Source organism: Taeniopygia guttata, chromosome 3 (genome assembly GCF_048771995.1).
Source record: "Taeniopygia guttata chromosome 3, bTaeGut7.mat, whole genome shotgun sequence".
Taxonomy (NCBI): domain Eukaryota; kingdom Metazoa; phylum Chordata; class Aves; order Passeriformes; family Estrildidae; genus Taeniopygia; species Taeniopygia guttata.
In genome coordinates this window covers 76,475,868-76,489,876 of record NC_133027.1, presented here as the reverse complement: position 1 = coordinate 76,489,876, position 14,009 = coordinate 76,475,868, and the positions used below count along the sequence as shown (strand labels likewise).

The window sequence follows — 14,009 nt, the reverse complement described above, 5'->3', positions numbered from 1 at the left end:
TATTTCTGTCATTTTCTCTGTGTGATTTTGGCCTGGGTTCGAGGGGTTAGAGAAACAACTTGAAAAGAAAATCTTAGGTAAGCCAGACTGCCCCAAATAAATTCTGTGCCCCTTCTCCACAGGGAGAAATTGAAGGTCAGAAAAGAAGTTTCTTCTGATTTTCATCGAAGAGGATAATAGAATAATTTAGGTTAAAAAAGACCCTTGATAACATTGAGTCCAACCACAAATGTAACACTGTCAAAACTTTCACTAAACCATGTCTCAAAGAACACACCTATGTGTCTTTTAAATACCTCCAGGAATGGTGAATAAACCACTTCCTAGGGTAGCCTGTTCCACTGCTTGACAACCATTTCAGTGAAGATTTTTTTTCCTAATACCAAATCTAAATCTCCCCTGGTGCAACTTGAGGTTATTTCTTCTCATCCTTGCATTTGTCACTTGGCAGAAGAGATTGGCCTCCACCTGCCTACAGCCTCCCTTCAGCCTCCCTTCAGGCAGCTGCATGGTGCGGTAAGAGTTCCATAAGCCTTCTTTTCTTCAGGCTAAACAACCCTAGATTCCTCAGCCACACCTGATAAAAACTGTGCTCCAGAGGCTTCTCCAGCTATACTGCCCTCCTCTAGACTCACTCCAGCACCTCAATGTCTTTCTTGTAATGAGGCATCCAAACTTGAATACGGAATAGAGAATTCAAGGTGTGGCCTCATCAGTGCTGAGTGGAGGGGGATGATCACTGCCCTAGTCCTGCTGTCCACACTGTTCTTGATACGGGCCAGGATGACATTGGCTTTCTTGGCCAACTGAACACCTTCTGCCTTACAGTCAGTGGCTGTCAATCAGCTCCTTCAGGTCCTTTTCAACCAGGCAGCTTTCCAGCCACTCTTCCCTAAGCCTGTATTGCTGCACAGGGTTGCTGTGACCCAAGTGCCTTATCTTGTTGGACTTCATACAACTGGCTTTGGCCCATTGATCCAGCCTCTTTTCCCTCCAGCAGATCAACACTCTTAGTGTCATCTGCAAATTGACTGAGAGCACACCTGATCCCCTCACCCAAATCATGGATAAAACCATTAAACAGTAATGGCTTCAGAACAGATTCCTAGGAAACACCACCAGTGACCATCTGTGTTTAAGTGCATTCACCATAATTCTCTAGCTCAGGCCATCCAGACAGGTTTTTATCCCATCTAAGCTATGAGCAGACAGCTTTTCTGTGACAATACTGTGGGAAACAGTGGCAAAAGCTTTACTAAAGTCCAGGTAAACAACAGCCACAAGTCTTTCCCTCATCCAAGTGGATTACATTCTCATAGAAGGAGATCAAGTTAGCCAAACAGGATCTGGTTTTTCTCTTCCTCTCCAAAGTAGCTTGTTGCCTTATGTCTTTTTGACCACAAAATTAATTAATTTAGAGCCTGACTTCCTACCATATTGCAGGTAGGAATGAGAGCTCAAATATTTCCTAATTGTCCTCAGTTTATCTCTATTTCTCTTTTTGGAAGGCTTTTATTTTCATAGATAATGTTATGGTTGACTTACTCCTGCCAAGGCTTCCACAATCTCCCACGCCATTGAAGTCAGTAGGAGCTTTGCTATCAAATGAGCTGCAAGCCAGAGGCAATCCATAATTATTTAACTCTGGTTGCTACATGGAACTTGCTCTGTAATGGCCACTGGATTCTCTGCTTATCTGTAGCTGACTAATGACTTGGATAGAGTATTCCTGAGCACTCCCTGTTCCCAGGGAGGTTAATCAAATCACAATTGCTGCTCTTTTATGTCAGAAATAGGGGATGAGATTACATATACCCTACAGAATTTAAGCTAAATAACAGGTCCAAAAGAGACAAAACCATGGATGGGTGTCTGCTGTGGCCAGCACAGTCAGTAGCACCAAGGCTATCCACACATTTAGCTTGAGGAGCAGCAGCAGCAGCTCAGAACTCCTCCACCACCCCCCACTGCCACAGCCTGCATTGCATCTGACTAACAGCCAGATGCCTCAGTCCTGAGCTCAGAAACACTGGCCAAAAATTCATTTAAACCAAATGGGCCCTCATTACTCTTAGAGTCCTCTCACTGCAGCACAGCATGACGCTGGGACTAGATATTATTTTGTTTTAATCAGTGTTGCTGATATTGGAGAGAGAAAGGGAGAGAGAGTGAGAGGATTTCACTGCAGCCTTTAATGAGGCTCTAGTGAGATGCTGTTATATATTGGGCTGTGTTGCAGTATAGGGACTTGTTTGACAGCCCTGTCATCATCTACCTCCAAGATTATCATTCATGCTGCTGGAAAGACAACTTTATTGGACTAAATATTGGCATGTGTCTGTGTGGCCCACACAGGTAAAGACTCTCCCTGGGCCGTGTGTCTGAGTCACTGTGCGTGGGTGTAACAACTGCACTAGTTATTATTAATCTCTCTGAAACCTCTTTACAGTGATTAAGGGAGTAGTGTATGAAAGCAATCTGTTTGTGGGCTCTCGCCAAGGAAGACCCACTAAGCAGATTTTGTTGGATCCTCCAGCCAAACTGCTCTTTTTTTGGCAACTGAAATGTGCATCAACATAGATGTAATGTCAATTTCCAGCATTTTTGTAATGGGCTTTATTCAGATTATTTGGACGCTACACAAACCACTAATTCAAATCACAGTATTTAACATTGCCAGTCACTTTTCTGATGTGCCAAAGTATATAAATAAACCTGAGCAGGAGACAAAAGGCCACATTTAAAAGATATCTAGAAGGGAAAAATAATGTAATTCTTTTTTGCCTCCAACACCTTTTTTTGTGAATAAGAGACTTGAGTGAGGGATTTCAGTATGAGATGAATAGCAGGCATATGTCAGCAGGTGATAGTCTCCCTGCAAATCATGGCCAAAACAGCTCAGCAGATTACCAGTGATCTGCTCAGCTTTTCTCCAAACAGGGCAGTTGGGGATGAGAAGAGCCAAGCCCTCACTGAGAAAGTCATGCAGCTGAGATCATGTGACAATGGCCTGTAGCTACATGGAAAGTCTGGTAACCCTGGTTTTGGATTAAAATAATGTTCACACAGAAAGTTTTAACCTATTTATACTACTAAACTGGGCTGGTAGCTAGTTTGCCTGAGTCAGAGGAAGACTTTAGTAGGTTTCACCTGACCCATTTTCTTTTGAGCTGTGGTATCACAGTAACTTCTGTTTACTCCTCTAAATAGTCATCTATCTATCTATCTATCTATCTATCTATCTATCTATCTATCTATCTATCTATCTATCTATCTATAAAGATACAGATATAGATCTTCTTCTCTCTTTCCACATCCATTTCTAGCAATAGATCAAAGCCTGGGTTTACTATTGTACTATGTGCCTCATGATATCTTGTCCTCACATATCAGAACGTGAATGTCTCTAAAGCAACTAAGCAACTTTAAGAGGCTAAGTAAAGCAGAGTAAAATAACAGCAAACTGAAGTTTTTCTATCATTGTCTGTCCCAGGAGGGTTAGGCTGGAGAAAACCAAGACACTCTGAAGGAAGCAAAAAACAAGAATGAAAAAGAAACCATCTCAAGAAGGGAGAAAAGAAAAGAATATAACCTTAGGCAGAATGTCAAATAGATATTTGGAGTTCATAGTGTTACACTAGCCTAACTATACTCAACTTTTACTGCCTACAGCAGTTTTTATATAATCAGTTTTGTGCCATTAAGTAATTAATGTTGAGGTGATGTGCCATTTTCTTCTATATAACTTGCATTCACTACATATCATATGGTCATTTTCAGTTTCTATTGCATTAGCATACTTAACAGGAGTCAGTTCCTTTCTGACTTCATATATTCAGTGTACATGGGTTGTGTTTTAGGTATTTTTTTGTATTTCTAGAGAGCAAGTGATCCAAAATACCCAGGTAGCCTCTGAAACTCATTTCTTCCATTTAGAAGACAAACAAGCTTACCCTTAAGAAAACAGTAAAAAACAGACACACAGAAAATGCTTTACTGGCTTTAATAGGCTCCATGTCATAGTATCGTAGAATCATAGAATCATTGAATGGTTTGGGTTGGAAGAGACCTTAACAATCATCCCGCTCCAACCCTCCTGTCATGGGCAGGGACACCTTTCACTAGACCAGATTGCTCAAAGCCCCATCCAACCTGGCCTTGAACACTTCCTGGGACATTAACAATTTCTCTGGGAAATCCGTTGTCTTGGTTTGAAAAGACAGATGTCTGCTAAGGAAGGCAGGAACTTCTCTTGAAATGGAAAATGTAAACACCCTCCCTCCAAATTACTATAATTTTGGAATAAAAGGGCTCGAAGGCAAAGATATGGGAGTAAGAATAGCAGTTCTTTATCAGGAAACTTAAAAGTAAAAATAAAAATGCAGAAATACAAAACAATACTGACAGAGTCAGAATACAACCTGACACCCTGTTGGTCAGGGTGTTGGTAGCAGTCTGATTGAATGGTGGCTGCCGTCCTCCTAGAGTGACAGATGTGGTTCTGTTGAAACAATGAACTTGTAGAAGAGTGTAATTTTCTTCTGAAGGTCTGGTGGTGGTGTAGATGGGCCTGGTCTTCTTCTGGGAATCCACTGGCAAAAAGGCTTCTTCTCTGGGAATCCAGTGGGAAAAGGTTGACTGTGGTATTCTAAATCTCAGATTATACCTAGGTAAGAATGCTTGGCTCCTCCCCTGGGCAGAGCATCTCACAATGGGATGATATAATTTTATCAGTCATGCAGTAACACTCAATGGACCATTAACAGAAGATATCTCCATGAGTGAGTGGGTTGTGGAAGAGATAAAGAAAACTGCCCCACCTGGTTATAACAGGTGGAAATAGAATACACACCCCCAGCCACATCTTGCATTTGCAACCTAAGACACCTCACCTTTGGTGTCTCACCACCCTTACACAACTTCTTTTGATCTAAACCTACTCTCTGTCAATTTGAAACCATTCTACCTTGTCCTGTCATGCTCTTGTCAATCTCATTCCACCAATCTTGTGGTCTCCCTTCATGTACTGGAAGGTCACAGATAGGTCTCCCTGCAGTCTTCTCTTCTCCAGGCTGAATAGACCAAATTCTTTTCCCTTTCCTCACAGGAGAGGTACTCCTTTCCTCTAATCTTCTTAGTGGCCCTCTTCTGGACTCACTCCAACAAGTTAATGTGTCCTGTCCTAAGGGCCCCAAAGCTGGGTGCAGAACTGCAGATGGGGTCTCATGAGAGCAGAGCAGAGAGGCAAAATCCCCTTCCTGCTTTGGATGCAGCCCAGGGTATGATTGGTTTTCTGGGCTGCAAGTGCACACTTTCCATGTCCAGCCTCTCATCCACCAGCACCCCCAAGCCCTTCTTGGCCGGCTTTTGATCTGTTCATCCCCAGTCTGTATTGATAGTACGGGTTGTCCTGATCCATGTGCATACCATGCACTTAGTCTTCTTAAATCTCATGAGATTACTATGCAACCACTTTTTGCACTTGTCCAGGTCCCTCCTGGCATCCCTTCCTTCAGGTGTGTCAACCATACCATTCTACTTGGTGTCTGAGGGTGCACTTAGTGATGTCATGCTCTTCTGCCTTTGTGTACATAACCATAAAATGACACTGACTAAATAAATTTACATATGGAGGGGTATTTGGCTGTAAAAAACAGTGGATCCTTAAGTGACTTTCAAAAAGAGATATGTAGGCAGGTATCATCCTGCCTCTACAGCAGGCAGAGGAATTATCCTTGCTTTACCACATTTGATACAGTGCCAGTTATCCCATTTTAGTTTCATCTGTTTTGTCAGTCTCCAACAAGAGGTTGCCTAGTTATGATCTTGCCCCTCTCTACTACCCAAAGAGCGATGTACAGTCATTGGTGCAACAGGGTGAAACATCTTCTCCATTGTGGCTCTGGTCCTTGCAATAGCAAGCAAAACAATTTTGGGCAAGCCTCCTCTCTTCCTCCCAGAACATCTGCAATATCTAAAAACAGTAAGGTCTGTTTTAAGCTGATAATATTTAAATGAAAGATAATTTCTAAGCTTCAAATACTGTTAAAGAAATAGGATGATGAGGACTTGGCTGAAGGAAAAAACCCAAGTACAGGTATGTACATTAATGAAATAATACTATCTAACACCAGTCCTTGATGAGTTTGCCTGTTAATGGTAGAGGAGCAGGGGAAGTGTTAATGACCCCTTGACCTCCCCAGTAAATCCACACTTGAAAGGGAGGGGATTAAAATGTCTTAAAAATCATGCACTAGGAACTAAGAAAGCTTAACATTTTCTTTATGCTGATGTCAGATGACTTTCTCAACCCCTACATTAATTATACATAACTCCAGCAGGTTAAAACTGAGGGACATGAGTGCTGATATAAGAGTTCTTGTAAAAAACTTTAGGTCTCTTGACTTGGCATGGCTCCACTTTACGGCCTTTGTCCAGGGGACTGCTATGAAACGTCTGAATTGTCTACTCAGACTATCATGATCCTCTTCTCTATTTTCACCAGTTTTCCATTTTGTGAGTGTGGGGGTACATTAACCTGTGATCATCCGAGTGGAGAAGGCTCCTTCTGGCTTTACAGATCACTTGTGTTGGGCTCAGTCAGTTCTTCTTCCTGAAAATGCAGTAAGAATTCATTCAAATTACTAGCTCTGCTTAGCAGCATGAAAACAAAATTAAAAAGAAGAAATGCAAGCATAGGTATAACCTACCTGGTGAAAGAGAACAAATATAAAACCCTGCCAAAGAGTATATAAAAAAAAAGGTTCAGTGTGGTAAAAAGGAGAGGATATAATAATCAACATGCTAAAATGAAGTGTGTTAACAATTAAAAGGAAATATTTTATAAGATCCAACAAAAATAAAATAAAAAATATATATTCAAATTATCTAACTTAGAATCTCTCAAGAAGACCAAACCCTTTTGCATGTCAATACCAAATGTCTGTGTGACACCAGTAAAACCTTGTCTGATATTACAATAAATATGAAGAGGAAAAAGCATTACCTCAAAACATCAGCAATCTGCCTCTCTTCTAGCAATAAAGTTATTACTTCTGTGACTAACACAAATGACTGAAGATTTTTACAGCCACTCTGTCTGCATAACACTCAGCTGCAACACTAAGAAATTGTCTTCTTATTCCAGAGAGACACAAAATTTAACTCGTAGCCATCTGAGAGCTGCTTGCACAGTGTCACATTTGTACTGGGGAGAAAACAAAAGAACCAAACCAGGCTCATATTTTTTGCTATATGTGTTCAATTCTTGTAAAAATATATCCACTGGAGCCTGGAAATGTAATTTACTACTTTATGTTACTATATATATATATATAATTGTATCTATTATATAAATATAAATAAGTGATACATTTGATTCCTGGAGGAAGCCTCCATTGCCATCCACTGAGTCTGAAACCTGCTGCTGCTTTCTCACCAAATTGGACGCAGATTCAAACCTTGGTTGCCTGAACGTATTTCTGAAGTAGCATCAATTACTCCAAAGCCTTTTGGGGAATTCATAGCATGTGTTGCTCCTGTATGCTGTATACAATGATATATCAGCTTGTGGGCTTTTGTGCCTCACTGACTGGTACTTCTGCCATCCGTAGTCACCTTGAATGGCATTTCACTGTATGAATATTCTCCCTGCAGGAAAAGTGACCAGCTGTAGGTTCTGGAGCATTTTTGCAGAAAACCAGCATGAGTTTTTCCTGGTGGGGGACCTGAGCACTCAGCCACCATGGGTGCTCACCAGCACACTTAGAGGAACACACTTTTTGTTCAAAGCCTGGCTGCAGAGTCTGAACCAGGAAAAGCTGTGGGCTGAGGCTGCATGAGGCCACATTGTGTAAAAGGACTATGTAGTGCCAACAGCTTAGGAGACAAAACAAAAATTTGTTACATTTTATGCTGTAAACTTTTGAGCTTACAGCTTTAAAAGCTATTTTGTTCAATTAGTCTATTTTCTATTTTTAGTGGGGTGAAAATATTTTCAATAGAAAAGTTCTCTTCTAAACGGAAAAGCTATTTATCCCTTTGATATTCTTTACCTATTTCTGAATAAGACACTATAATATACAACATGTCAGAAGCAGTACACATATCTTAGTAAAGCTTTAGGACAACAGGTGGATGAATTCTTCAAATCAACCTAGACATAATTTTTAGGATGCTAAATATTTTTCCAGTTCGAAAACCCATTATGTTTTGCCATATGTGTAAGGTAGGTGAGGGACTGAAAATGGCTTAATAGCCACATTTTTGACAAATAGCCTTTATCAACAACAGGGAAAAAAACCCCAAACTATACAACACCTTAAAGACTAGCATTATTGTAAGTTGTACATTTAACAAAATGGAAAATAATGTTGTCTGTCTTTGACAACCATCCATCTTCAATATCAATGAGTCTCAAATAGTCATACAGGAGCTGTTTATCTGAAATTCCTTTGAAGAGTTTCTTTACTGTCTTCCCACATAAGAAGACTTGGCCCACTCTGTTATGCAAGCATAAAGGAAATTGGTTTTGCTTTAATTTCTTTGTGTGCTGATGTCATTGTCCAGTGATATTCTTCCCTTTACCCAAGGGCATATACATCTCACATCCACAAAAAAATCATATTACAACAGGACCTTACACATAATTTAAATAAAACAATATACCCTCTTTAACTGAGCAGGATGAAGCCCCATTTGAGCATTTGGAAGGCACTCAAATGTCCAAAAGTTTGAGGAGTGGCTCCTGCAGATTGTGTGAAGCTTGAACGGGTGTCTTAGGGCAGCCTCTCTGAAAAAAGGATGGGGACAGCCCTGGAGCACTGGGTTGTGTGCAGCCCAGAAGTCACCAGCTCCATTGCTTCCCCTGCTGCCTGGTGAGGAGGGAAGAAGAGCACCCCATAGGTACAGCAAAACATGATAGAGGTGATGTTTTAATGCTGTGAGCACAGACAAAGCATGAGGAGCCTCTTTATGCCCCATAATCTGCTGAACACCAGTGCCCAGATTTAGTTGCTGTTCATCTCTCACTCTTGCAATGCAGAGTAGCTATGAGGAAAAGTGTAGGATCCTGCAGAACATAAGCATCACTGCTGCTAGTCTGGGTTATGAAAGCAGCCAAGAGTTGTTCTTTCCAACCTGAGGGAGATACAACACTGTCATGGAAAATGATTGTAGGAAGACCCTTCCAGCTACAAAATGGTTAAAAACACCATAGGGCTTCCAACTGTTTGTTTTGTTATTTGGGAATTTCTAGGTTGTTTTTCTCTGAATTTCTAGCTTTGTTCTCAGACCATTGCTATAATCCTATATAATAGAATCTGTTCAAGTCTCTTGCTGTGTTTCATTTGCAGCTGTACAGTGTACATAGCAATTAACTGCTGACGTAATTTTATCTGGTCTCTAGTCTTTAGCATGCTTTATTGTACTTTTCATTCTCCATATGCCATAGAAAGTCAGTCAAAGTCCTAATCCCCTTACACAAAAACCAGCTTTGAATTGTGGGGCCTAACACATACTGAAATGCCTGGTGAACTTTCTCTGCACTTGCCCTGGTGTATGTTTGTGCATGTGTGCACATGTATATGTGTGTGCCTGTGAGAGGCCAAGAGAGAAAGCACTCTTTCAGATCCACCTGAGCAATACAGGAGAACATACTGTTAGAGATTTTGGTAAATGCACTAAAATATGTTGAAGAAACAAATTTGATTTGAATCTGCAAACAATTATCTTTTTCTGAAGGTGAGTTTTCATAGTAAGTATGCATATTCTTCCACAGCAATGTAAGCAAACACCAGCAGAACCCCAGCCTTGCCTTAATTATTTTGATACATTTTTGTGCCTTGTAAACAACTATTTACTGCCATGTTTGGATCAAGAAAGTGGTAACACAGAATTGTGACGGATTAAAAATTTCAAAGATTAGGAAAAAGTAAGACTAGGATCTTAATAATGAAGAATATGGTCAACAGAATGACTTTCATGAACAAAGTTCTAGAGAAAAATATAATATTCAAACAGATACATGATCAGTAATTTGGATGAACTCCTGATCTTGCTAAAGCAAGCAGTAAAATTAATTTCCTAAAGTGACATGTGAAAAAAGATATATTTCAGTGCCACTTCCTTGTGCTTAGACAAGAAATATTTGGGGTTTTTTTTAAAGGAGTTCAGTAAACCCATTGCTTTTTGGCAAAATTGAACCTCTCTTACAACACAAACTGAAAATAACTACAGTTTTTCTTGAATCCTAGATTTATTTTTGGTGCGTGTGTGATAGAGAGAAATGCAAACCAAATAAAGGAATTTAAATAAAAAGGAATTAAAAAGACATTTTACATCAAGCTCCCTTTCCATTGTCTCCCTTGACAATAATTTCACAGTATCTTTACTTTCTGTTAATGTATGGCTGTGACTTTTCTTGAGGAGCTTCAGCCTCTGTACAGGCTGAAGGTTCTGCGTTGCCTTTCCTGCAACAAACCATGTACTTTATCACCTGCACATGTTGCCAACAATTCATGATAAAGACGAGGCAATGGAGGCAACTCCTGTGTTCCTGACGGACAGAGGTGCCAGTGCTAGAGGAACTCCTCTCTGACAGCTTTTGGAGGGCAGCTCATCATGCTCAAGGCTTAGTAACCATTCGCATACTGCTCTCACCTCCCCATGTAGATGCCATGCAAGCATTATTTCATTTAAGTTTCTCAGCATCTCTGCAAAAGGAAAATGTCTGTGCCACCTTGGATTACAAAGGGTAAACTTTAAGACAGGAGTGGCTGCAGTACAATTTATTTGGCTAAAGGAAGCTATCCATGACAGAGATGCCTACGAAAAATACTGCTTCCCTGAGGTGGCCAGAAAGAAACAGTTCCCTCTGAGAGATATTTATCTAAAACAGGAATGAAATAAGTCTAATGCACTGTGCTCTAGACATATTTCCTTCTCTTAATTTCTGGCTTTGGGAAGGAGACAGATGTGACAGTCTCTGATTCACAGTAGAATCATCTGTGGGGAGGTTACCCTCACATGATTTCCACCCTACATGCCAAACTCATAGAAAGCTTCCACTCCAAGTGAGATTTGCATCAAGGTCATCCAAGTGCCATACACGAACTAACCAAAAATAAATCTTTGTCCAGTAATACCGGGCACAGGTGTGAACAGACATCTGTCTATGCAGTGTGGCATATTAGGAAAAGAAGGACAATGGGAAGAGTGGAAAGAGAAGGATGGTGTTTTAGCAGTGGGACTTCCCTCAGAAGCTCTTGCAAGCCTTCACCACAGGGAAATTGAGTCTCCTCTTTCAGCCTCACACACAGCAGAATTCTATGTGTGCAATCTGGAAGCCAGGGTGAATTGAGAGTAAAACCCTACAAAGGAGGAGAGACTAAAAACTCTCCTGGCTGTTATCACAACAGCTTAGTTTCGAAAACAGAGAGTAGAGGAAAATCAAGGAGCCAATATTTAAAGGTCCTTGGGACTCTCTTCTGTCTCTGCAGTTTCTCTCTCAGGTTGGAGAGACTTTGTGGCAGGGTGCTTGTGCTGGGCACAGTCAGGCTACTCCTCTGAGCACAACCAGGCAATAGGGACGGTCCTGTACTGGTCCATCCATGTCTAAAACCAGGCACAATTCAACAGATTGAAAGCACTGCTTTCAACAGATGATCCATGTACTCAAACTCGTTTCTCACCTCTCAGTCAGTTTCCTGGGATTCAGCTGAGTGTTAGCAGAAGATTGCCATGCTGTTTCCTCCACCAGTGATGTCCAATGTCAGCAGTACTCAAGTGCCCTCAGGAGCATTACTGTTCCCATAAGCAATGAGAGGAGATGGTGAGCTTTATGTGCTGCATATTTTATTATTTTTTGTCTGTAAGAAAGGCTGTTTGTCATACTCAGGTAAGGCAAACACAAGATTCTCCTTAGCTATATGTCACAACATACAAACACAAGCCAGAGGCACAAAAATATAAGAGCCAGCTTTGCCTTAGTTACTAACCCTCATCCCTTTATCTTCTGATAATTTTTATGAAGATAAACATTAATATTTTCTTCAGTCACTTTACCTTTTTTCCTACTAGTTTTTTCTTCCTGCCTTCCCTGTTGGCAAAAAAATGTACAATTTTGCAGATGGATAAAACCAATTTTCAATTGCAGACAACTACAGCAAAAACCTGCATGGACTCATCTTTCCCTTCCCAGCCAAGGAGAGCTGACAGGAAGTAGGAACATGTTTGTGTGGCCATGTACCTGGATTTGAGGCACGGCACAGAGTTTGTGCTTTGGTCTGATATTCCCAGGGCAAAGAGGCAAAAGGCAGTGAGACCAGCTTGGTCCTCATCTCAGAGCCAGAGTGATGGACCATACCTCCTGGGAGATATCAGCCTTGCCCTCTGTGGGCTCCCAGTAATGTTTATTGCTCTCATTTGGGAGCTAGAGAAGGATTGAGGAGACACCGAGGGCCACTCACCTCTGAGCATTAGGTCCTTCCAGGCACTCTAATTCCTTCTGATTTTAAAGGCTTTTCCTATCATCATATCTGCCTGCCTTCCCGCCGTGTTTTTTCTTCTCTGCTCCTTTTCTTTCTCTCCTCGTGCACCCTTCCAGCATCTCCTTCCTGGTAAAATGCAGCACAGGGAGGCAGAACAGTCTGGCATTGGCCTTTCAATATATTTAAATACCAGCAATTCACTGAGCTGGAAAATTGTAAATCTGCAATTTTATTGAAAAAGGTGGTCACCCTGTTCTTTGGAACCATGTTCAGAGACAGCAGCATAATTAATGGGCCTTTATGCAACACAGAGGCAAAAGATGGCAAACTTATTAGGACTGGTAAGACAATATTTTTAATTTCTAAGAAATCAACTTTGCATATCTAGTTTTGCTTATTGCTACATGAAAAGAAAGCCTGTTTAAACCATCCTGTGCAGGTGAAAACACTGCCACATACTTTTTTTTTCCCTTTGAACTAACACAGATGAGGACAGCAACTGACACTGAGGGATTACTAATGTCTTCTAACAGTGCACATGTGGTGCCTACTCTGCACTCTGTCTAGACACCTTCCTAGCATTTCATGTAACAGTGTTTCAGACCAAACCAGAGGCAGACCAGTAGTGTCAGTACAGCTCATTTTAGTTATAAAGGGCATGCTTACTTGATGTGCTGCTGGGAAAGTTAAGCGAGGTACTCAAGCCATAAAAAAAACCCTTTCAATTGGACAATATAAAAGGGGAGGCACAAGCCACCAAAGTGGAAAATAAAGGTGAAAGGTTTCAAAGGTAGGATAGAAGTCTTTCACATAGAGGAGGAGTAGAAATGAAATGAAATGAAATGAAATGAAATGAAATGAAATGAAATGAAATGAAATGAAATGAAATGAAATAAAGCTTGTTATTGTCCTTTTTACAAAATGTGGGTGGACGGAAGTAGCTGTAGTGAATTATGACAATATTGTGAATTATGTGTGCAAAGAGCTACTAGACAGATGACATAACCCCAATCTAGAGGATTAAAAGGCCACAGAGCTGGCCACATGAAACACCATCTTTTTTGGGGAAACCCTTTTGAATTGGTCATTATTCTGACTAAGAATACTTTCTCCAAATTAGCAAAGCCACTTTCCCAGGAACATGTCTTCTAGAATAAGTTTTTAATCAACTAAATCCTGTGAGGAAATAAGTACTCTACAGAGAGGATGGGGAATATAGCAGCTCTAGAACAAGCTCTTGGTTGCTGATGGCCGCTTCCCTTTAAGACTTCCTAACACCAAATAGAAATGGTTGGCTGGAGCGTGACACTTCAGTGCTCTTGGAAAGAGTTCTGCCAAATACACATAACTGAAATGCCAGGTGAAAAACAGACTTCTTCCACCCTTTCTGTTCTCCTTATTCTGGCAGTTCTGTCATTCTATCTCTGTAACACATCCGTCATTCAGGACTTGAGTCATGTGCTTAGTCCCTCATTTACACAGCAAGCCCTGCAAACATTGAGCATAGCTGAAAGGGCATGA

At 40.9% G+C, this 14,009-nt stretch overlaps 1 protein-coding gene across 50 annotated transcripts in view; it reads right to left on the bottom strand.

Moving 5' to 3' along the window:
* Positions 1 to 1,472: 1,472 nt before the first annotated feature.
* LOC115494396 (uncharacterized) overlaps positions 1,473 to 14,009 on the bottom strand; it is a 432,669-nt gene continuing 420,132 nt past the window's right edge. For 44 of the 50 annotated variants that reach the window (XR_012054697.1, XR_012054698.1, XM_072926076.1 and 41 more), the window contains 3 exons: positions 11,691 to 11,802; positions 6,539 to 6,613; positions 1,473 to 5,974 (listed from right to left, as the gene is read on the bottom strand). The gene's annotated coding sequence lies outside the window, so the exon portion shown is untranslated. Of the gene's footprint in view, positions 6,614 to 6,710; positions 6,738 to 11,690; positions 11,803 to 12,467; positions 12,710 to 14,009 lie in introns of all 50 variants that reach the window. The other 6 variants (XM_072926087.1, XM_072926064.1, XM_072926085.1 and 3 more) reach the window with 5 other exon arrangements.